Raw genomic sequence first — 22,498 nt, 5'->3', positions numbered from 1 at the left:
GTGGCAAGCTTGAACATGCCGACTGGCTGTTCAGTGATTTCAAACAAAAAGCAGATGTTCTGTGTAAGCAAAATTAGTAAGAAGTTACTCCGCAAAGACAACTGCTTAAGAATCAGTTTTGTTACACTAAATGTTTGGAGGATGCAGTTCCAGCACTGAGGGTTTGGTTCTACTCTCACACTGGTCTGAGTGCATTAGCTTTTACAGAGTCACTCTAGTGTAGTCACTCTTATACCAAAAGTGAGAGCACAATCAGGCCCTGTAAACTCAGATTCAAGTGCTAAAGATGCAATTTAAAATACACCTGGAGTCGTCACGGGAAGCTTCTATCAAGTTTAAACTTCTCATCTTCAAGGGCCAAAAATCAACTGTCTCCATTCCATCTCACAACACACTCTTGTTTCTTCTCTCCTGTTTCACGCCAATTATACCACTCTCAACGCCACTTAGCTTCCTTCCCCTGCTTCCACTTTTTTTACTTCTTCTGGGTTGTGGCTTAAGTCAATGTGCCAAGCCCCCTATATTATTCAAATCTGTCCCTAAGACCCATTCTTCCCACAAATACCAACTACATCAGTCAAATGCCTTGTCTACCCGAACACTAAGAAAAATGTTGTCTTTTACTCTTTGCACTACACAAACACACAGTATGAAGAAGCCACAGGACAAAGTTAGGTCCTAAATAACTGTGTTTACTAAATATGCACAACCGTATAAGGCCTAGCTGCATGCTATTATTGATCTTGACTATTTTCTGGGTGCTTCTAAAACACAGAATATAGTGAATGCCACTGGAGAGTTCAGACTATTTAAAGAGATACTACCCTATTCCTATACACTACAAAAAAGGAAGAGGATAAAGCAGGAGGAATAAATCCTAGAAAGCAAAAACTTTCCTCTAGATTTCTCAGTATTTCATGTCTTGCATGCGCTAGGGTGCAAATTTCTTAGGAAGGAACTGTCGTGTTTTGGCTTTACTACCCAAATACATCATGGGTTCTTACACACATATAAAAGTACAGTAGAACCTCAGAGTTACGAACACCTTGGGAATGGAGGTTGTTCGTAACTCTGAAATGTTTGCAACTCTGAACAGAACGTTATGGTTGTTCTTTCAAAAGTTTACAACTGAACATTGACTTAATACAGCTTTAAAACTTTACTGTGCAGAAGGGAAAGCAGCATTTTTCTTTTTTTTTTTAGTAGTTTACATTTAACAGTACTGTACTGTATTTTTGTGGGGGGGTTTGTCTCTGCTGCTGTCTGATTGTGTACTTCCAGTTTGAAATGAGGTGTGTGGTTGACTGGTCAGTTTGTAACTTTGGAGTTCATAACTCTGAGGTTCTACTGTATATCCTATTTTCTTGTACTATAACACTGAATCACAGAATAATAGAAATTAGGTCTCTTCCTTTCTCTATTAGGTTGTCTATTCTGCCAATGCAAAACTATTCCCTGCAATATGTTGGTGGATTGACTATTCTTGTTTTAATTGTGCCAAGTGATGGAGCTTCCAGCACTCCTTGTATCAGATATAGATCCCCTCTCTGTGCTCATCTGCAGCATTAGTAATAGCACTAATAAATTATGTAGTGTGCCAAGAAACACACAAACACTGAACCTTTCAGTATCATTTCAGGCTATGGAATTCCAATTAAAATTATAATTCTTAAACTTGCAAATACTGATTCAATACTCTCATAATTGGGATATTTTAACAAGAAATGCTAGTCTTAAAAAAAAAAAAAAAAACCCTTCCCAAGGTTATACTTCTGACTGTACTAAGCTTCTCTATATTACTGTAGTACTTCTTTTAGAGAAAAATAATTGTGATTGTTCTTGAAGTACCCAGATATTAAAGCATCACTGTTTGCAATGCTATCATTTGAAATTCTGACATTTCCACTTCCTGTTTTCAGCACTTAGCTCAATCATAAAAAATAAAACAGTTTGGCGCACAGATGTGCAAGATCCGATCCAGGTCTATCTAAGGTACTTACATGTGCTCCCTTCCCTGCAATTCTCATATCTAAACACCTGACAATCTTTCATGTATTTATCCTCACAACACTCCAATGAGGTAGATAAATAGTATTATTCCCACTTTACAGATGGGGAACTGAACCACAAGTGACTTGCCTAATGTCATACAGGAAGTCTGTGGCAGAGCAGAGAATTGAACTCAGGTCTCTCAAGACCTAGGTCCAAGACTTTATGCAAAAAACAATTATGTATTGGTGGGAGGGCGAGGAACTGAGGCGTTGAGATAAACCATTTTGGTTTTGGCTCATCTGTAATTCTGAACTAAAAGCTGACATAGTTATGTAGAAACAAACTTCTTTCTACATTCTTGAGAAAAATGGTCAGCGAGACCTAGAAAACTTTACATATTATAAAATAAGGGAACATACAGTTACTATTTGTACTGTAGAAAATATTTTGGTAGTTTAAAAGTTCTATATTGTGCAATTAGACGAAAGTGTTTATGTAACGCCAACAGACGCTGGTTGTCAGGATCGAACTTGGAGCCTCTGGAGCTTCGTGCATGAGCCTCTACCATATGAGCTAAAAGCCAACTGGCTGTTAGCTAAGGCTGTAGAGCAGACTCATTCTCTCTCTCTCTAAGGGCTTGTCTATATTACCCACTGGATTAACAGGCAGCGACCGCCGAGCACTCTCTCATCGACTCCGGTAGTCGACGGGAGAGCGTCAGCCATCGACTTACCGCAGTGAAGACATCGCGGTAAGTAGATCTAAGTACGTCGACTTCAGCTACATTATTCACGTAGCTGAAGTTGCGCAACTTAGATTGATTCCCCTCCCCCAGTCTAGACCAGGCCTAAGTGGTCTCAGTGCCACTAGATGGGAGAGAACACCACACCCAGAAGGTGTGTGGGTTACACTTACATGCTACATTGATCCCATGGAAAGCCCCAAGCTAAAAATCTCAAAATGGATTTTTAACTAACTACATACAGTGAAGGCCTAGATTAGGTAAACTATGCAATAGTTTATTGCATTAATATTATTTTACTTATTAAGTTTATGAACACATTTCCCTGGGAGACTGGAAATGCAACATTCCAATTACTGGATTAAAAACAAATAAGAGCGGCAACAATTAATCTAAATTCCTTGGATGGCCAAAACACAAATCCAGAGCATGCTGGGTTGGTTGAGATCATGGATGCAAATATAAAGTTCTTGTAAGCATCAGCACCCTCCTGATTGCTCAGAGCAAAGACAACAAAGAGAGCAGCCAGTGCAACATACATCCAAATATATCTAGGACAGCATGAAAGAATAGGAAAATAACTGTGAAACTTTCTGCAACTTTGTGTGACCAGTTTTCACACAATTGCAAAATTTTGCATCTTCATAAAATGGTGAATTAGCTGGAAAAAACATGCAGAATTTTGCTCATTTTCACAATGAAGAGTTTTGGTTTTTTAAGCTAAATTTGGGCTCCATCTTGAGTGAAAGTTCGGCATCCAGAAAAGGGACCAAGTTCATGTGAAATACAGTAATGCTCATATTCTGAGCATTTCATGTTGCTAATATGTTTCACAACCCTAGCTCAGTTGCTGTCCAGCCATGGTGCAGAGATAATTGTTGCTGTTCTTGCTAAGCACAGACTACTTAAAAAACGTTGGGTTTAAAAAAACAAAAACAAAACAAAACACCACCACTTATGGTAGGCCAAATCAGGATCAAATCCAGGAATCGTTTTCAAAGGGGACACCATTCATTCTGGTATTCTATTGCTGTTCCTTACTGTTCTTTGCTTACTGATCTTGTCAAAGATTAAACCACCAGAAGTAAAAGCACCAAAGAAAAGCAGCTACAATCAGCATGTCTTTGTACAGCTAAAGAAAAGGTGATCATTTTAATGATTAACTTTAGGAGTTATTATAATAAGCCATCTCTGAGAGCATTTTTAATCCAGTCTCTATTAAGTTATTACGAAGCTCTGTCTAGTTCTGGGTTTACTGGCCAGGAAAAGCCAAGTTAGCACTCCTTTAGCACACTAAGCTTAAAGAGATATCACCAATTTAAAGATCTTTCTTCTATCCTAACCATTTTGACCCACTGTTTAACCACTAAGATTACAATAAATGAAAGGAGATTTGGAGAAAAATAATTTTCTCTTTTCAGTTAGTTCATTTCACAGAATTTTGTGTGGATATTTCTTACAGCAACAAGTAGAGAAACTAGTTACCAGAATAATAAGAAAATTATTGTAAAACCATAAAAAAGGCAGGGGACATCAGGGGTAGGTGTAATACCAGAAATTACTATTTTCTCTTGTTTAAAAACAGACTTCAAAATGAGTGTCTATTAAAAACATTATTCTTATTGGAGATGTGCTAGCATGGTTTGACTGGCCAATGTAGACAGAAAAAAGGTTTCTGGAACAAGGCTTAACAAAGTAGGAAGCTGGTAGTATGACAACCTTAGGGCTTGTCTACACTGGCAATTTACAGTTTTTTCACCCTCCTGAGCAAGGAAGTTTCAGCGCGACCACACAAGCCACGTTAAAGTGCTGCCGTGACAGCGCTCTAGTATTGCCAGTGTAGACAGCCCTTAGTCTAAACAAGGGCCCCAATTCAGCAAAGCACCTAAGCATGTGTTTAAATCCATCCCTATTCAGTAAAGCACTTAAGTGTGTGCTTAAAGTAGGGGACTAAGTGGGGTGACCAGACAGCAAATGTGAAACGGGGTGGGGGGTAATAGGATCCTATATAAGAAAAAGACCCCAAAATTGGGACTGTCCCTATAAAATCAGGACATCTGGTCACCCTAGGACTAAGTTTCTTTCCTGCTTTTATTTATATGAATTTTGCAAACTGGTGTGAAATGTTATACTAATGAAATCAAACACAGTAGTAGGCCCGATTCCCCCCTCCCCTTTCACTGGTTTTACACTGTGTGACTAACTTCAATTAAAAGACTCCTGATTTACAGTGAACACGAGGAAAGAATCAGAACACTTCAGTACTGAGAAAATGCTGACTTACCTATTTATCTACAAGTGCCTTACAAGCCAGATTTATATGAATGCCACAAATTTCAGTGTAGAGTACTTAAGGTATTCCCAGAGAACAAGAGCAGAGGACTAGACCTAGCTGTTTTACTGCAATCAAAGTAATTCCATTGACTTCAGTTGTGTTACTTGCAATTTACACCCATGTAAAAGATCAGAATCCAGCTCAGACTCTTTCAAATATCCAGACAGTACAGTATTGTTCATACTGAGGATGTGTCAGCATTTCTATTATGCACCATCTCCTCTTCTCATTTTAGAACTATCCCATGGAAATTCTTTCCAAAATGAGCTGTACTACATCAGGTCCCCAATATGAGGCAAGTTTTTTAATGTTACAGCATATTAGTTGCATTTGTTACAAGACCATACATTTTTTTAAAGCTATTGCCTGTGAAATGACACCTTTACAAAGGAGGATGTAGCTGACTGGTTGAATGGCACTCTACTGGGAAATAATTAGTACCTTAGGCTTCCTGGGGAAGTAAAACAAACCAGACAAGGCAGGCAAATAAAATATCCACTTCTTGGACCAGTTAATGATACAGCAACATCATTGATCTAGCAATTCTAACATTCTGAAGCAAAGCGACTCTATGCTTGAGTCTCTTCTTACTTACAAGAGTGTAATTTGATTTGATTTTTCAATAATTATTCCTAATTCACATCCATGCAACACAAAGAGAATCTAGGGGTAGGTCTATACTTACCTCCGGGTCCGGTGGTAAGCAATTGATCTTCTGGGATCGATTTATCGCGTCTTGTCTAGACGCGATAAATTGATCCTGGAAGTGCTCACCGTCAACGCCGGTACTCCTGCTCCGCGAGAGGAGTACGCGGAGTCTATGGGGGAGCCTGCCTGCTGCATCTGGACCCGCGGTAAGTTCGAACTAAGGTACTTCGACTTCAGCTACATTATTCACGTAGCTGAAGTTGCGTATCTTAGTTCCAAGTGGGGGGTTAGTGTGGACCAGGCCTAGCCCTGTCATTAAAGGAACATTGCCTGGGTAATAATTCCAAATGGGTTCCCTCCGACCACCTTTTTATTAAAAAGGTTCAATACATATTTACAGAAGTGTCTAAATATAATTATCTCAAAGACCTAAACAATGGGTCTCTTGAGGGCCAAATTTAACAGAGATTCAGTGGTATGTAAATTGTTCAGAAGACAAGTTTAGGTGGTTAGGTAGTTTTAATTTGTGATTATTTTAATTCAGAATGTGCAAAATGAATGCCAGGAAAGCAGAAGTAGTGATAGGTGTAGCAGGAAAAGCAGCTAGCAAGTTGCTTTATCATTTTCCCTCAGGACTGCCACACACCTTATTTATTATACATTTTTGTTAGATGCTTTTTCTGCTACACCCATCTCCCCTCACTTCTCTCTTTGATACACACTTTGAACTTGGCAGCCACGTCTGTCCAAAAAAATAAGTTTATAAGGTTGTTACTCCATCCTTAAATTGATGTTTGTGTAAGCAAGTAGTTTTGTGGAGTGGAAGGGAAAAGGCATCCAGTGGTACAATTTAAGGATCAAGCATCTAAACTTTAATTAATAATCTGAACTTCTGAAATTAAAACACAAGGTCCAAACCAAAACCAAAAGACTAGGAGACCCGAAGTTAAGACTCAGACTTCATCCAAGTAGCTAATAGTGCGCTTCTTTCCAAAGTTCTGGTATGCTTTTGAGAAGAAGACCACGTGTCTATCAACTATATGAACAATAGGCATTCCTAATACACATCCTCCTGTGTCTCTGTAAATTCCATTTATTTTAAAGAAAGGAAGATAATACTAAGTCAGCATTATGGTTTACAGGATCTTAAATGTGTAATGTGCATAGGCACGTCTTTGGCATATGCCTTTGTTCCAGTAAAACCCTGCCAGCTACTGCAGTAGCTTGAATAAGCACATGTCAATGCTCATATCAGATCTGGATGTTGTCCATACAATACACGTAAGAAGAAAGCAGCACTACTTTCCATCTACCACGATAATCCCTGAAGATTTCATGGTGAGCAGCATTCCTCACATTATACAACTGTATTTGAAACTGGGAAACTTTCATAAAATTCAGCTTGAAAGACATCTACCCATTGTCATATACCAGTGAAAGTAGCACGGGGGTAGGGAATAGTGTTTCAGGTGGCAGTTCCCATCCTAGTTTAAAAGGGGACTTTGATTCTGGAGAGAATGTTTATTTTAAAATTAACCCATCTAAACATCAATCCACTTATTGATATCCCACTATTTACTATTGCTGCTTTTGCAGATTATATGGCAGTTCTATACTGACCCCTTATTTCTTATGGGAAAGTCCTCTAGACTTTAATGTGATTAAACTAATATCTTAATATAAATTAATCTAGAAAGCTTAATTTCTATAACTTTTTATAGTCCTACTTCAGAATTATATCCCTGCGCTAGAATTCTCTATTTTCTGTAGGATAGCTGAAAAACCCATAGGAAGATTGTTTTCTATAGGATATTTGCATAAGGGATTAATTTTTCTTCCCCACCACAAGTGATCTGGCCATGAAGTAGCAAGGACAGATTCTGCCCTCTCTTATATCAGAGATGTACATGAAAGCAGAATTTTACCCAGTGTGGTGGAATGTGTTTCATCCCAGTCAATTTCATAGCCTCAGATGGAGATGTCAGATGCTGGATTTTGACTTTTTACTGCAGGAGGAAGCAGTGAGGGAAGCTGAACTGTGAATGAACGTTCCTCAATAAGACAAATTTTGCTCTGTTAGACTGGTGTAAGTCTTGACTTATACCAGAGTACCACAGCAGAGTTTGGCCCAACGTACATTCAATACCTTCTTGATACGTTAGGGACTCAATCTGGCTCACTGTGCTGAAGTCAGGTTTATCAGAGGCAACCCAAGAGCATATCTGGAGGAGACAAGTTTCAAACTGCCTTTCTGAGATTCCCCAATTCTGCGCCCACACTACACTGGACTGATCCTCCAGGCCGCTCTAAACTGTGCAGGGTGACAATAGCAATTGTTGGCTGTGCCACTATGGCAGATCTATGCCACCCATGGACACCAACAACCGACAGTGGATTGTTCTGCCCAGGTTAGAATTTCTGGAGGTAGAGGCCAATGCTAGAACAAAGTTTGAGCCTATCTTTTTTCCATATGTAAACTACAAACTGTCTAATTAAAGCTTTCCCCAATATCTTAATTGAATGTGGGGGAGAAAAGTGAAAAGCAACTCATCATTATGTAAAACTTCAAAATTCTAGACAGTAGAAGCAGAAAAGACCATTGAATTATCCAATCTGCTACCTTCTGCATGTTTACAGGCAGAAGAGCATTCTGACTTTTAAAAATAAATATTTAGGATTGTCATTCTGTTCTCAGTTACACCTATGCAATTCCACCAGCTTTAATATGGTTGTGTGGATGTAATTCAGGGAGGATTTTGTCCTTTCATGTAAGAATTTTCTTGGCTGTTTCTTACTGAATTTAGAGACTAGCAAAAACAACAAAACTTGTTTCCCTTTCCTCTGTTTTCTTCCAGCTGTGCACTTTCTTAAATTTGCCAAGATAAGGTCAGTCTGAGCCAATATCAGAAATATCAATAGCTTCTGTAGAACCATTGTTACCCTAAGCTGTGTGCGTGCATGTACATATTTACACTGTGTACACATATATATTTATCTTTAGTTTCTTCTCCTTTCTGGTTAAAGTTGCTGAAGTGACAACACAGGAGACAGAAGTCCTCTTTTTATCCACAAAAACAGGGCAGCAACAACACACACTTCCCCAGACTGTCACCTGCCAATATTCCTCAAGTTTGCCTTGACAGAATACACAAGAGAGGGAGGATGTTTTCTCTAGGCCTATTAATTTCTTGCCCTTTCTCCAAGACTGCCAACAAGGTGGCCAGCTGGCAACAACTGTGCGGTTTCTAGTCACAAGGACGCTCGTACATTGCATTTATTTCATACAGGCTACAGAACACCCCACCAGATGGTAAGAACTTTTGGTTGCTATCAACTGAGCTGCTGGATTCAAACAGGATACTTCTTCAGACTAAGGCTCGCAGGGCAGGGACTGTCCCAGTCTATTCCTTACCGAGGACAATGTCAGCACATAACAAATTCTCCCTTCATCTATTATGTAGGGGTTTGGAGCCCATTGCAATCTGAGCCGATATAGTTCCTGGTAACGATTCACTGCAGTTCTAATAGATGCAGATTAAGGCCTAGCATATGAAATCTAGCTGCAAAAAGGCAAAGAATCCAGTCAAGTTTTTTCTAAAAAACAAAACACAATAGTCCATAGGAAGAATTAACTGCCACTGAAAGATATTTTAAAGAATAAGCCTGCTCTAGTTGTCAGAAAAAAATAAATCTTTATGAATAAAATACTGCATGTCCAATTATAAATTAAAAAAACTAGAAGGGACCTCCTGGATCATCTAGTCTAGCACTTCCCCTTCCGAAATAGTTCCTTGCATGGGTCCTGATACTGCAACTTTTTCCACATGAGCAGTCCCTCAAATTCATATGGAGACCCTTTGAACTCAGGGGGATTCTGTGCAGGTGCAGAGATCCACCCACACAAAGCCAGTTGCAAAATCAGGGACATAAATCAAGACTTCAATTCTATCCCTGGATTTTTTTTTCAAACTCTGTTTACTAGTTTCCCCCTTTAGTTTCTAAATGTTACCTCCAGATTCTTCCCTGACCACCTTAGTAATTCTTACTATTCAGGAACTGATGATCACTTACATCCCCTCTATCACTTCTTCTAAACTCTACACATCCAGTTATCTCATGCCTTTTAATACTCTGGTCACTCTTGTAGCCTTCTTTTGGACTATTTGAATGTTTACAGGGGGGGGGGGGAGCTTGCCAGGTGTTTCCATATTTTGTGAACCGACTGACTCCTGTGATGAGACCTCATGTGCCAAGTTTCAGCCCAGAACAAAAAAATTTGTCTGAATTACAAACCCTAGATAGCAAGGTGATAAGTATAACACTTGGCAGTCCCTTAACTATTACAGGGGTGGCACCACTATAATAATCTGACCAAGAACAGGCAAACAAGGGGAGGGAGGTTTGTAATAACCAGACAAAACACACTGACACCTGTGAGTAAGACAACAGCTGCAACCACTTTGGAAAGACATACAAACCAGGATAAAATGATGTGGTTTAATTTTCTACAGCTTTAAGTAAAATTGGTGGAGAAATTTAGACAATGATTTCTTACTGAAACAAAGATTTTGTGTATGAGAGTGTTGCGTGAAAATCTGAAGAAGATAGCAGAGAGCACACAATGAGTAACAGAAATGTCAAACGGTTTTTGTCCCCTTCTATCAGAATAATTAACTGAGGACTCTACCATCTCCAATTTGTAAACTTGCCCCATTAACTATTTTTAGCAAGCTTACAGAACTATACATCATCTGTAGCATAACTTTCAGTGCCACAAAACCAACAGCTCCTTCAGTAAGTGGGGAAGGAACTTTAAATATCTCCAAAATTATTACACACTGGTCAACATTTTTAATTTTAAAATTATTGGGTTCCCATTTTAAATGTAATATCACACAGAAGATTTAATCAGCTGTGCTTGCAGCACACACTTTAGAAATCTGAAGATAGAGAGAGGCCTGTTCGGTTAATAGATTCATTCATGGCATTGCTAGAGACATTATCCAGCTGTTTCTCCCTCCCTTACAATACCTGTTTCCCAGGCTTTAAAACATCCCCTCCACACACACCACCCTCTCTGCATGGCTTAATGGAAACAAAAATCCACTTTCCTTACTGATTTTCCCATCCTCCTCCCCCAAGCATTGGGTACATTGGACCTGATTCTACACTCCATTATACCAGTTTCATGCCATAGTAATTCCATGATTTTCTTTGGAAAGCCTGTGTAATGGAATGGAGACTCAGTGTGGGATTTTGTTTTTGTTTTTTTCTTACTATTGCAGGACCACTCATGAGCTCAGGGCTTCAGTCATTAAGGGTGAGGTGCCGTGCAGCAGTGTAGTCAAGGGTAAACACAGCTAAACTGAGTTTACCCTCTTCTCATTTGGGGAATATGGAATTTAGATTAGTTTACCCACTTCTTTTTATGCCACTATGTTACTGGTGCTGCGTCTTAGGGTATGTCTACGCTTTGAGCTGCAGGTATCATTTCCAACTCAAGGAGACATTCCCGTGCTATTCTGATGAACCTAATGTGCTAAAAATAGTATGTAGCCATGGATGTGTGAATGGCAGGAGGGGTTAGCTGCCCCTGGTACATACCTAGCTCTTGGATGGGATTGTGCTCATGGTGGCTAGCTGCTCACACTGCCACAACTACATGCTATTTTTAATGCACTAACTCAATTGGAGCTAGCACAAGAATGTCTACTCAAGCTGGAAATCACACCTCCAGCTCAAAGAGCAGATGTACCCTTAAAGGTACAGCACATAACTGGGAGCCCAAAAGGCAGAAGGTATCTATGATAGATTTAAGCTACACTGGGCCCTTCCAACTATGGGCTTCTCTGGGGACATCTGATGCCACCAGCGTAACTTAGACAAACCTGGGGTGTTGTCAGCCTCCCTAGGCTACCAGAAGCTCCACAGCACTGCATGCTATGGCCCTGCTCCAGGACACCCCCACGCTAGTGCTGTCAAGGGAATCCTCAGAAGCCAGGACAGACTTTTAGTGGTCTTCCACAGTTTGTACACTGAGGAAATCTTCCCACAGGTGGATATAGGGCTTTATGCAGCTCTGCCCCTTTCACCTGGCATAAAGGGGCCAAAAAGAGGGTGAAGATCTCACTTTACATTTCTACTTTGTTTGTTTGTCCCACTGCAAAATAAGTAATGCCAAATACTTCACTGCCGTTTCAAAGAGAAAAATAAAGACCAAAAAGAATTGCATAGCCACATCAAACAAAATAAGGCAGGATTATTCCAGCTAAACAGCAGCCCTCAAACGTTCCTTCTAGACATCTTATGCTAACTTTTCCAGAAAGACACTCTTGATATTACTAAGTGAAAAAAGTCTTAACTCTGACACCTCCCAATTTGCCACATAATCATGTTGTCCTCTCCCTTGTCCTTTCCTTTCTTGCCCATGATGTTGTCATCTTCTGTTTTATTTATAGGCTCTTCTATTGCACTTATAACCATAGCATCGGAATATGTCCTATATAAATGAATTTAACCTCCCTTTGAGGTAAAGGAGCATTTCGCTATTAATTATATTGAGTTTAATTGGCTCTGCACAGGCCCATGCAGTTTTCTTTGTAGAAATGGGGCTCTGGATGATTTAGCTCTGAAGCAGGGACTCCATCTTCCCCTGTATTGCAAATAACAATTCATGTTTATAGTGCTATATAAGAAGAACTTTACTTTATCTCCTTTTCCTCTCAATCATAATTGAAAACTAGAAAAAAGTCCAGCTAGAATAGATGTGTCTTGATTCTATGCCTCACCTCTGGAAGTTGTGGTCTATATGCAACGCTCAATAAAAAACAATAAACTTTAGGCCCTCAGATAGCTAACTATGCCATCCCTACTTTCAGCAGCTCATAAAATGAGCGAGACTGACTGACTATTTCAGACTACAAGGTGTGAAGCAAAACTGAAACAATATCTAGAGCAATAAGTGTCTTCTCATCAGCTCCATTTTTTTCAAATATTATCTGAAACCTTTTATTCTTCCTTGTTTGTCAATAGATAACATTTCTCTGTTCCCTCTATTTCAGGGTAGGTCTATACTTGTCTAGACATGATAAATTGATTCCGGAAGTGCTCGCCGTCGACACCGGAACTCCTGCTCCATGAGAGGAGTACGCGGAGTCGATGGGGGAGCCTGCCTGCTGCGTCTGGACCCGCAGTAAGTTCGAACTAAGGTACTTCGACTTCAGCTACGTTATTGACGTAGCTGAAGTTGCATATCTTAGTTCGAAGTGGGGGGTTAGTGTGGACCAGGCCATAGACTTATAGACTTTAAGGTCAGAAGGGACCGTTATGATCATCTAGTCTGACCTCTTGCACAATGCAGGCCACAGAATCTCACCCACCCACTCCTGTAACAAACCCCTAACCTATGCCTGACTTACTGAAGTCCTCAAATCGTGGTTTAAAGACCTCAAGGTGCAGAGAATCCTCCAGCAAGTGACCCGTGCCCCATGCTGCAGAGGAAAGCGAAAAACCTCCAGGGCCTCTGCCAATCTGCCCTGGAGGAAAATTCCTTCCCAACCCCAAATATGGCGATCAGTTAAACCCTGAGCACGTGGGCAAGACTCACCAGCCAGCACCCAGGAAAGAATTCTCTGTAGTAATTCAGATCCCACCCCATCTAACATCCCATCACAGACCATTGGGCATATTTATCTGCTAATAATCAAAGACCAATTAATTGCCAAAATTAGGCTATCCCATCCTACCATCCCCTCCATAAACTTATCAAGCTTAGTCTTGAAGCCAGACATGTCTTTTGCCCCCACTACTCCCCTTGGAAGGCTGTTCCAGAACTTCACTCCTCTGATGGTTAGAAACCTTCATCTAATTTCAAGTCTAAACTTCCTAATGTCCAGTTTATATCCATTTGTTCTTGTGTCCACATTGGTACTAAGCTTAACTAATTCCTCTCCCTCCCTGATATTTATCCCTCTGATATATTTATAAAGAGCAATCATATCTCCCCTCAGCCTTCTTTTGGTTAGGCTAAACAAGCCAAGCTCTTTGAGTCTCCTTTCATAAGACACTGTATAACAACTCAAGTGTTCTGCATAAAGAACAGCAGCCCTCAAACGTTCCTTCTAGACATCTTATGCTAACTTTTCCAGAAAGACACTCTTGATATTACTAAGTGAAAAAAGTCTTAACTCTGACACCTCCCAATTTGCCACATAATTAAAGTATAATTCAGAAATTCTTAGTGCTTTATGTCCATAGATCTCAAAGCACTTTAAAAAGGTGGGTGAGCACATTCCTCCTGTTTTATGGGGGGGGGGGGGGAAGAAAGAGAAACTAAGGTACAGAAAGGATGAGTAACTTGCCCACAGTCACATAATGAGAATAACAGTCAAAAAATAGAACCTAGGTATCCTGACACCTATGAACCACAATGCATTATTTCTGTTAATAAGAACACCTAATGAAGAGGAAGACTTACTCTTTGCATTTCACCTAGGTTGGACTGTTCAGTAGATTGATCAGTTTCCTTTTTGTTTACAGTCTATTCTCTCTCACAACTAACACACGCCCAATACTGCAATGTTCCCTGGGACCATACAGTCACAAATAACCCCAAAACTTCTAATTGACTTTTAAACGTCACTTACACACCTCTGGCAAGTATAGCTATATAGCCGTATTGTGGGGTTCATAACACCTACATTTTACCTGTACATGCCCAGAGGATGCCCTTTCAATTGGTATTTAAGGGCACTCTTTTTTTGTTGTAGCTTTCGAAAGTAGACAAGTCCTAACACTAAAATTAACAAATCCTAGTTGCCTGCAGAAGCCTTGGTGTCACTAACCAAACAAACTGAGCAGAGTTGTCTGCATGGGAGAAGCCTAACCCCCTGTGTGAGATGCCCCCAGCATTGCTACCTAAACATCCCTCCCACCTGAGTCCTAAGGAGCACACTTGCTGACTGGTGGCTGTCTCCCCTGCAGGTCCCAAATGCAGGTGTGATGCTCCCGGCATAATTTGCAGCTGGTAGTAGTTACTGACACCTAGATATTCTGTTTTGCTGCCCTGTTAAAATTTGCTGTTTTGCCTTTCTCCAACCTCTGGTCCAGGGGTAGCAAACTTTGACAGATGGGGGGCACTCCCATCACATTTACTATCATTGTGAAATCTCTATTTTAAACTTGGACACACAAAGATATTTTAAGTGATTTAGAAAAGCATTCTACAGAGTTAAACTTCAGTGCTATTGTAGGTAAAACTCTGAATGAAGGTGTTATTTCTTTACTAGTCTCTTTCCATTGCAGTTTAGGTCTGCATAAAAAACAGTGAAAATATCAGACAGCATTGTAAACAGTTTTGAATATGTATGAATACCTTTTATATACAAGCTATTAAGCAGAAAATCCACCTTGTTCTGTATTACAGTTTCTCCACCCAATTGTCACCATTACACATATTGAAAAACAAGTTTTCAAAGCAAAATTTGAACTTCTGTACTTTGCCACGTACATGCATTGCCCTATGATCTTATTTCAGAGGTATTTTCTCAGGCCTTTTTATCAGTGAGGAAACTGAAGTGCCTTGTCTTTCTTTCTTTCCTTGTTTTTCTTTTAAACCTCAGGACAGTTCATACACCTTATCTACTCTGGGATTAAAAAAACACCTTTGTAAGCAGTGAGGAAAAGGCCTAAAGGCTGGATTCAGAAAGGAACTAGGCATTGTGATGCTGAGTGTTGCAATGCCCAACTTTTAGGTGCCTAGACTGTAAGCCACAAAGCCAGCACATTAAGCAGGGAAATGCCAAACCTAACCAATGTGAGATGCCCATGAGGGATGTATCCTAAACCCCACCCTGCTCTGAGTTCAGAGCCTAAATCGAGGCTGCAAGGAGGCACTTATCTCTGCTAGCAGTTCACAACCAGGAATCCTTCTCCTGGAGTCAGGCTGTTTAGGCACCTAAACTAAGCAGTTTCTTTGAGAAAGAACTAGACAGGCACACAAAACAGCGGCAGGAGGTGGTGGTGATGTCACTGCCTTCTTTATAACTTTTAGCTCAGTGTTTAGCACACTCACCTGGGATGTAGGAGTCCCCCTGTTCAAATCCTTTCTCCCTCTCTGCCTGAGGGGGAATTGAACTCCCGTCTCCGACATCCCAAGCCAGTGCTCTAACCACTGCACTAAAAGTTATGTGGTGGGTGAGAATAGCGCACCCATCTCAGCCAGCCAGATTTTGAATGGGACCTGATCCCGTAGGCAGGCTTTGAGCATGCCTCCTAGATCAGGCACTATACATAAGCATTCACCCACCTGTCTTATCTCTCCTGTTCGTGAATCGGTCTGGAGCGTATGCAGGAGAGAAGCCTAGAGTAAGGCAGCAATGCACATGCTCAGAAAGGCAGAAACTAAGGCAGCATGGACAGTCCAACTCAGAAAATGTAGGTGCCATGTGAATTTAGGCACTTACAGAGTTTGTCAGGAGTTTTGTGAATCACAGTGGAGCCTAAAACTGAGGCACTTAAGTCTGAAGTTTAGGTGCTTAAGTATCTTTGTGAATCTAGCCTTAAGCCTCTATAATGTGGCCATACTATGGAGTGTACATGCCTGGCTAGTTCAGATCTTGCTAAGAATGTCATCCTCCCTCTTTCCAAAACATTTCTCCACATTGTCAGCAAATCTATCCCTTACAGCAGACACATGCATGCTCTTGCACTGATCAGCCACTGATGCAAGGTCGCTGTTTTAAGCAGATATAACATTTCCCCCCTTGAGCGCTGATTGGCTCAGCTATCAGATGAGTAAACAGGGAATGACCTTCCAGGTGTGTTGCCTACAATGAAAATATCCTATACAGCTGCAGAAACAAATGCAGAACATGTCTAGTAACTGCCACACCCTGTTTCTGGGCCAGGTGATCAGCCCAGCACTCTGCACCTGTGCTGAGACACAACATCACAATGTTTTAAGTGAGCTGAAAATATTTTTCTTGTAGCCTATCAGACCGTGTCCTCACTCCTTTGTGGACAGGACAGTGATGGGCTCATTATGATGGTAATATTAATGTAAGAAAGGAGTAAGAGAGAATGCTGGGTTTGTAAGTTAAATTTTCCTGAGAGTACACAGTAAGAGATAAGGTTTACATCATGTTTGGTTAGCAAGCTGGTAGAGGATGAGATCAAAAAGGAATCTGTACAGTTTAAAGCATGAAAAATGTGGGTCAACTGGTTAACTCTAATGAGACAAGAGTGCCACCATTTCACATTCATTGCTTATAGAGGGGGCCTAACTGTACAGTGATCAACACTCTTTGTGTGCACAGCAGGATCTACCATGCCACTGTCAGGCCTTCGATCTCCTCATCACAAAGATGTCTTGACCAGCACAGGGCAGACAGAAGGAGTGAGATCAGCTTAAATTTGAATCTTAAACCACATATCAATTTTGGTCTTATAAAATTTAAATCTCTGTGAAACATTATAAAGGCTTTTCTACATAGGCAGGGCCGGCTCTAACTTTTTTGCCGCCCCAGGCAAAAAAGAAGAGCGCCGCCCCGCCGTACCACCCCCACCACGAGTGCTGCTGAAGCCCCCGACCCCCCTCCGAGCTCCACGCCGCCCGAAGCCCCCGACCCCCCTCCGAGCTCCACGCCGCCGAATCAAAAAAAAATAAAATAAAATAAAAAAATCGAGTACTGCCCTGCCCCAAGGTGCCGCCCAAGCACATGCTTGGTCGGCTGGTGCCTGGAGCCGGCCCTGTACATGGGGCAACCCTCAGGAAAGTGAAGATGAGAAGAAGGCAAGCAGTGGAGCACTTTGGACTTTCGAAATGTGAGTTGCACCTGAAGTATACAAAACTTTTTAAATGTTCAAGCTAGATCAAAGACCTGATGCTTACTAATGTTTTGGGGGAAGAACTCCTGCAATCTTCCATGATTGCTCTGACTGCCATTGTCAAAACTAAGGACACTTGTCTGGAAGTAAAGAGCGTCCCCATAGAGGTTTAATGTGCTATAATTTATGTGCATTAAATTCACACCTTTAGTGTGTCCATGTAGATGCTTCCCTAGTAAGTAAAAAAAAAGGGAATAAGGAAAATTGGGGGAGCTCTTTTAATTTTTTTAGTTTAAAATGCTTTAGTCAATCTTCCATAACATCCACAGAAATTGCAGATATTCAGGGGCAATTACCTCCAATGGCAAAGGAGCAGAGTTAAAAGAACAGGAGTACTTGTGGCACCTTAGAGACTAACAAATTTATTAGAGCATAAGCTTTCGTGGGCTACAGCCCACTTCTTCGGATGCATATAGAATGGAACATACATTGAGGAGATATATATACACACATACAGAGAGCATGTGTGTATATGCTCTCTGTATGTGTGTGTATATATATCTCCTCAATATATGTTCCATTCTATATGCATCCGAAGAAGTGGGCTGTAGCCCACGAAAGCTTATGCTCTAATAAATTTGTTAGTCTCTAAAAGGTGCCACAAGTACTCCTGTTCTTTTCGCGGATACAGACTAACACGGTTGCTACTCTGAAAGCTATCAAAGTTGTCAAACCATGAACAACATCTGCATCAGAGTCAGTATTATAGTCTGTCTCCTGAATGCTAAGAAAGTGTTTTTACCGCAGAATAACTAACATGCATTAGCTATCCCACTGTAAGAACATAGGAGACATGGTACTGTACTTTCACCAAAAGGCAAAATAGGTGAGGTAAGCGCTGTGCTCCCCTCCCAAATAATGCAAAGGAGTGACAGAATAATTAATTTTAAAAAACCTCTTCGATTTTGGCAGCACAAAACAGTAAACTTGTCAGAATGAAGCTCATCATTGAAATGATGCATAACAATGTCGCATATAAGAGGACATAAAATTAAAATGCAATTAGAAATATAAACAATTCAGTAGAAAAAAAATGTATGCAACAAGCGAAATAATAGAAGAGTAAGTATGTATTTCAGTGTTTGCAGGATGAAGGATTACTTACACAAATAAGGATCTGTAATAAATTTTCAATTAAAGTGTGTGTGGGGGGAGAGGGAAAAACCATGTCCAAATGGTATTGAATATTATAAGAATGTATTAGGTATAGGGATTCTTTTGGAGAGGTAATAATACATGCATATAGCTAGTGCACCCTAAAGCCTCTTAAAACAAAAAGGCAAGAACCACTGAACATTTATTTATTTAATTTCATAACTTTAGAGCGCATAACACATTTTTTAATTCTTGTGGTTGTCAATCTTGGTTGTGTATCTATGTTTAGTAAAAATTATAGTAGAAATTTGCCTTTGCAAAGGATTTCATAAAAGATAGCATAGTATCCTTAGGCCAGATTTTTAAAAGGTATTTAGGTGACTAGTGGGATTTTCAAAAGCATCTAGGTGCTTTCAACCTGGCCTTTAGTGAATACTTGGGAACAAAAGTTATACACACAAGCAATGACATGTGAAAAAGCACTAGAATGCTGCCCAGAGAGGCAAAATAAATTGACAAAGGCAATCCCATTGGCAGATCAAAGGAAACTGAAGGAAAATTTGACACCAACCCAGAAACTCGGTCAGCCTTTAAGTCTTATAATCCTAAAGAATAAACTTGCATTATAGAAGAACAAAAATGTAGAATTAAAAGTTGTAATTACAAAATCACAATAAAAACAGGAACTGTTTATACTAGAAACAATGTGACGGTATTGCGGAAACTACTAGCAACTACAAATATTTTCAATTATTATTTGCTATTAAAATATAAATTAAATAGCACACTGCCATTCCTCTGCACCATGTTTACAAAGGTACACGATGAAGAGTAATAAAAACAACAAAATAAATAAAGGAGACCCTACAGTTACAGGGGACTGCCTGAGTGGGACTTTCCTTGTCATGAGAACAGTGAGCCAAGCCAAGTCTGTCAATTTGGGATGAGGCTTTTTTTCTGCAGCCCTATAAACTAACTGAGAAGGAATTATTTTAAAAACACTACAACGATGTATGTCAATTACAGCGGGTGGGGGGCAGCGATCTGTAAAATATTTTACCCAAGCCAAGTCCCTTTAGCAGCTCGGCACAGAATTGCCCTGTGCCTCTCCTCCCCCACCCCCGCAACCAGTTCCCCCCATATGGGCCACCTCCCTGCGCTGGCCCGGGCACCAGACGGGGAGCCCCTGGGACCCTCCCCCCAACAAGCCCCCCCGAGGGGGGGCGCAGTCGCTGCCGGGCTGGGACTCACCTGGCGGCACAGGCGGGGTCGCCCCGTTCCGGCCGGGCTGTGGCGGAGCCAGCGGGGCGGTGGCGAGCGCGGCTCGGCCGGCGAGTTTCCGGGCGGGGGAGAAAGTCGAAACCCGCGTAAGGGGAGGAGGCAGCGCAGCCGCTCAGGTGTCTGCGCCCGGCCCCTGCTCCCGCCTAGCAACGGCTCCCGGCCCCTCCCCGCCCGGCCGGGGGCACCTGGCACCGTGCTGCTGCTGCCGCCGCCCGCTCTCCAGCGCCATGCCGGCACCCTTCGCTTCCCCGCTCTCTCTGCCCAGCCCCGGGCGCGCGGCACCCTGGGCTCGCCCAGCTCGCGCCCCGCCGGGGTACCTGACAGGCACCAACTCCTGCCCGCGCGCCCCCGCCGGCCTGGCACCGCGCGCTCAAACTTGGGCACGGTGCCCCTCCCCCTCCGTCGGCTGGTGTCACTTTCCGACGCGCGCACCGCTCGGACACACGCGGCGGAACAGCCGGAGCACCTGGCGCGGCCAGCCTGAGGGGCGGGCCCCAGGCGCGGAGCCCACAGCTCGGGTTTTCCTCTCAGCCCCTGTCTAGAGTAGGAGGAGAGACGGCCCAGTCACCACTCAACCTAGCGCCTCTCCCTCTGGGGGATTCCTCTGCCACTCCCTGTCTTTCCTCTCTCCTGGCAGTTGGCAGCCAGAGGGGAGAGGGAGATGTGCCCTGCAATTATATCCAGGTGGTTTGCTGCCCTGTGCCTATGCAAATACCACTCTGTCCAGTCTCCCCTCCTCAGGGAAGGAACAGAATGTCATTACACTGCTGCCACTCCCAAAAATGTGCCCTTTTATTATCCTGAATGGAAGAAAGAAGATTGGCCTGAGACCATAGAAAGCCGCTGCACACATAAAATGGGGGCTCATATAGTCTACATAACAGTGTGAAATCTGGCCCCACTTTAAATCCTACTTCCATTGTGGGGAGTCAGTAATTGGCCAATGAATAATGCATAGACTGAGAAGCAGTTGGATGTCACTGTTCAGCTTGTATGAGTCTGGCCAAATGTAAATAAAAATTATACGTATTTGGGCTGTATCCCTCTCCTCCTTCCTTCATATGTTGCTTGTCTTCTTAATCCCCAGTCCGTTCAATGGGACTGTTTGTAGAGTGTAAAGTTAAACTCATGCCAACTAAGCACCTGTCATTTTTGCAGGTTGGAGCCTTAGAGTTAAGCTGTTTAGTACAGGGATTGTGTCTTCATGTCTGGGTGTGTGGACAGTGTTCTAGGGTAGTGGTTCTCAACGGGTCCCCAGCCTCTTGGGGGGCTATGAGGAGGTTTCAGGGGGTCTGCCAAGCAGGGCCGGCGTTAGATTTGCTGGGATCTAGGGCAGAAAGCCCAAGCCCGAGCCTTGCCACACAGGGCTGAAGGAGCCAAGCCCCACCACATGGATGGAGGGGTTGAGTTGCTGTACAGGTCTCCTGGGTGGCTGGCTAGCTGGTGGAGAGGCTGGGGCTGTGCAGGTCAGTCATGACATGAATGAAAACAAAGTGACCATGACGTGCACATGCTTGTCGAAGATACCCCTCACGTCCTGACAACTATTGATCAGCACCAGCAACAAGATTCAGACTGAGTAAGTAAACCAAAAATAATATTAACTTTTTTATTTTTGTACCTATATTATCCTTTTCTTTTTTATATTCTGCATGTATGTGTTTAACTGTATGACTATCAGTTTAATACAGTTTTTAAACTACTGGATATGCATAAAAACAGTTGTGGCACAGGTGGGCCATGGAGTTTTTATAGCATGTTGGGGGGCCCAGAAAGAAAAAGGTTGAGACTGATGTTCTAGGGTATTCTCCAGGTGCCTAGCACTGGCTTGATTTAACTTTTAAGGTTGTCTCTAATCCTGCCTCCTTAATTCTTAGACCATCATCTGATATATTTAAACTACCTATGTAAAAATTCCACCAAATACTGTGAAAATGTATGAATCCTTTAGCTTTTTAAGATTGGGAAAAAGGTGATTGATTGGCATATGCCACTTTTACCCAGCTGTACTCAAAATACTAGATGAAAGAGAAGAAAAAAGAGGCTCTTAATAAAGCTGGTTGAAAAAATGCAGAACAAATTTTGTAAATGACCTTTGCTGAAATTTCAATTTCTTGACACCTTTCAGCCATACTAGAAGTTGGTCATAAACAGCAACATTTAAAAAAATGTTCATGGAAGTTTCTGAAAATTCAATAATTTTCAAACAGCTCTTGTTCTTAATTTGGTGACAGAGCAAATCCTAAAAGTCTGTGTCTATACTAGCCAATTTTGTGATCATTTGTCAGCTCCAGGGTAGCTGTATCATTGTTAGTAACAGTACAAACTCTAGTGTAGACAGGGTTCTGGGGGTTCCAGTGTTGTGCCCTGGAAAATCAGAGCAGGGTTTCAGGAGGCAATGCTGGAAATGCCTGAATCCTGCCTGCATTAGCACTGAAGAACTGGCACTAAATTTGCTAATGTAAACCCTGTCAAAGAGACTAATCCTTTAACAACCACCAGTATTACCACTCTGCTAC

At 41.7% G+C, this 22,498-nt stretch overlaps 1 protein-coding gene across 1 annotated transcript in view; it reads right to left on the bottom strand.

Annotated features, from left to right (window-relative positions):
* Positions 1 to 20,225, bottom strand: part of LOC128842691 (ligand of Numb protein X 2-like) — a 47,939-nt gene extending 27,714 nt beyond the window's left edge. Inside the window, exon 1 of the mRNA XM_054038812.1 lies at positions 19,950 to 20,225. The gene's annotated coding sequence lies outside the window, so the exon portion shown is untranslated. The remainder of the gene's footprint in view (positions 1 to 19,949) is intronic.
* Between the last annotated feature and the right edge of the window lie 2,273 nt (positions 20,226 to 22,498).

This window comes from Malaclemys terrapin, chromosome 9 (genome assembly GCF_027887155.1).
Source record: "Malaclemys terrapin pileata isolate rMalTer1 chromosome 9, rMalTer1.hap1, whole genome shotgun sequence".
Lineage (NCBI taxonomy): Eukaryota > Metazoa > Chordata > Testudines > Emydidae > Malaclemys > Malaclemys terrapin.
Note: the sequence above shows the minus strand (reverse complement) of the source record. Positions and strands in the feature narration are given on the sequence as shown.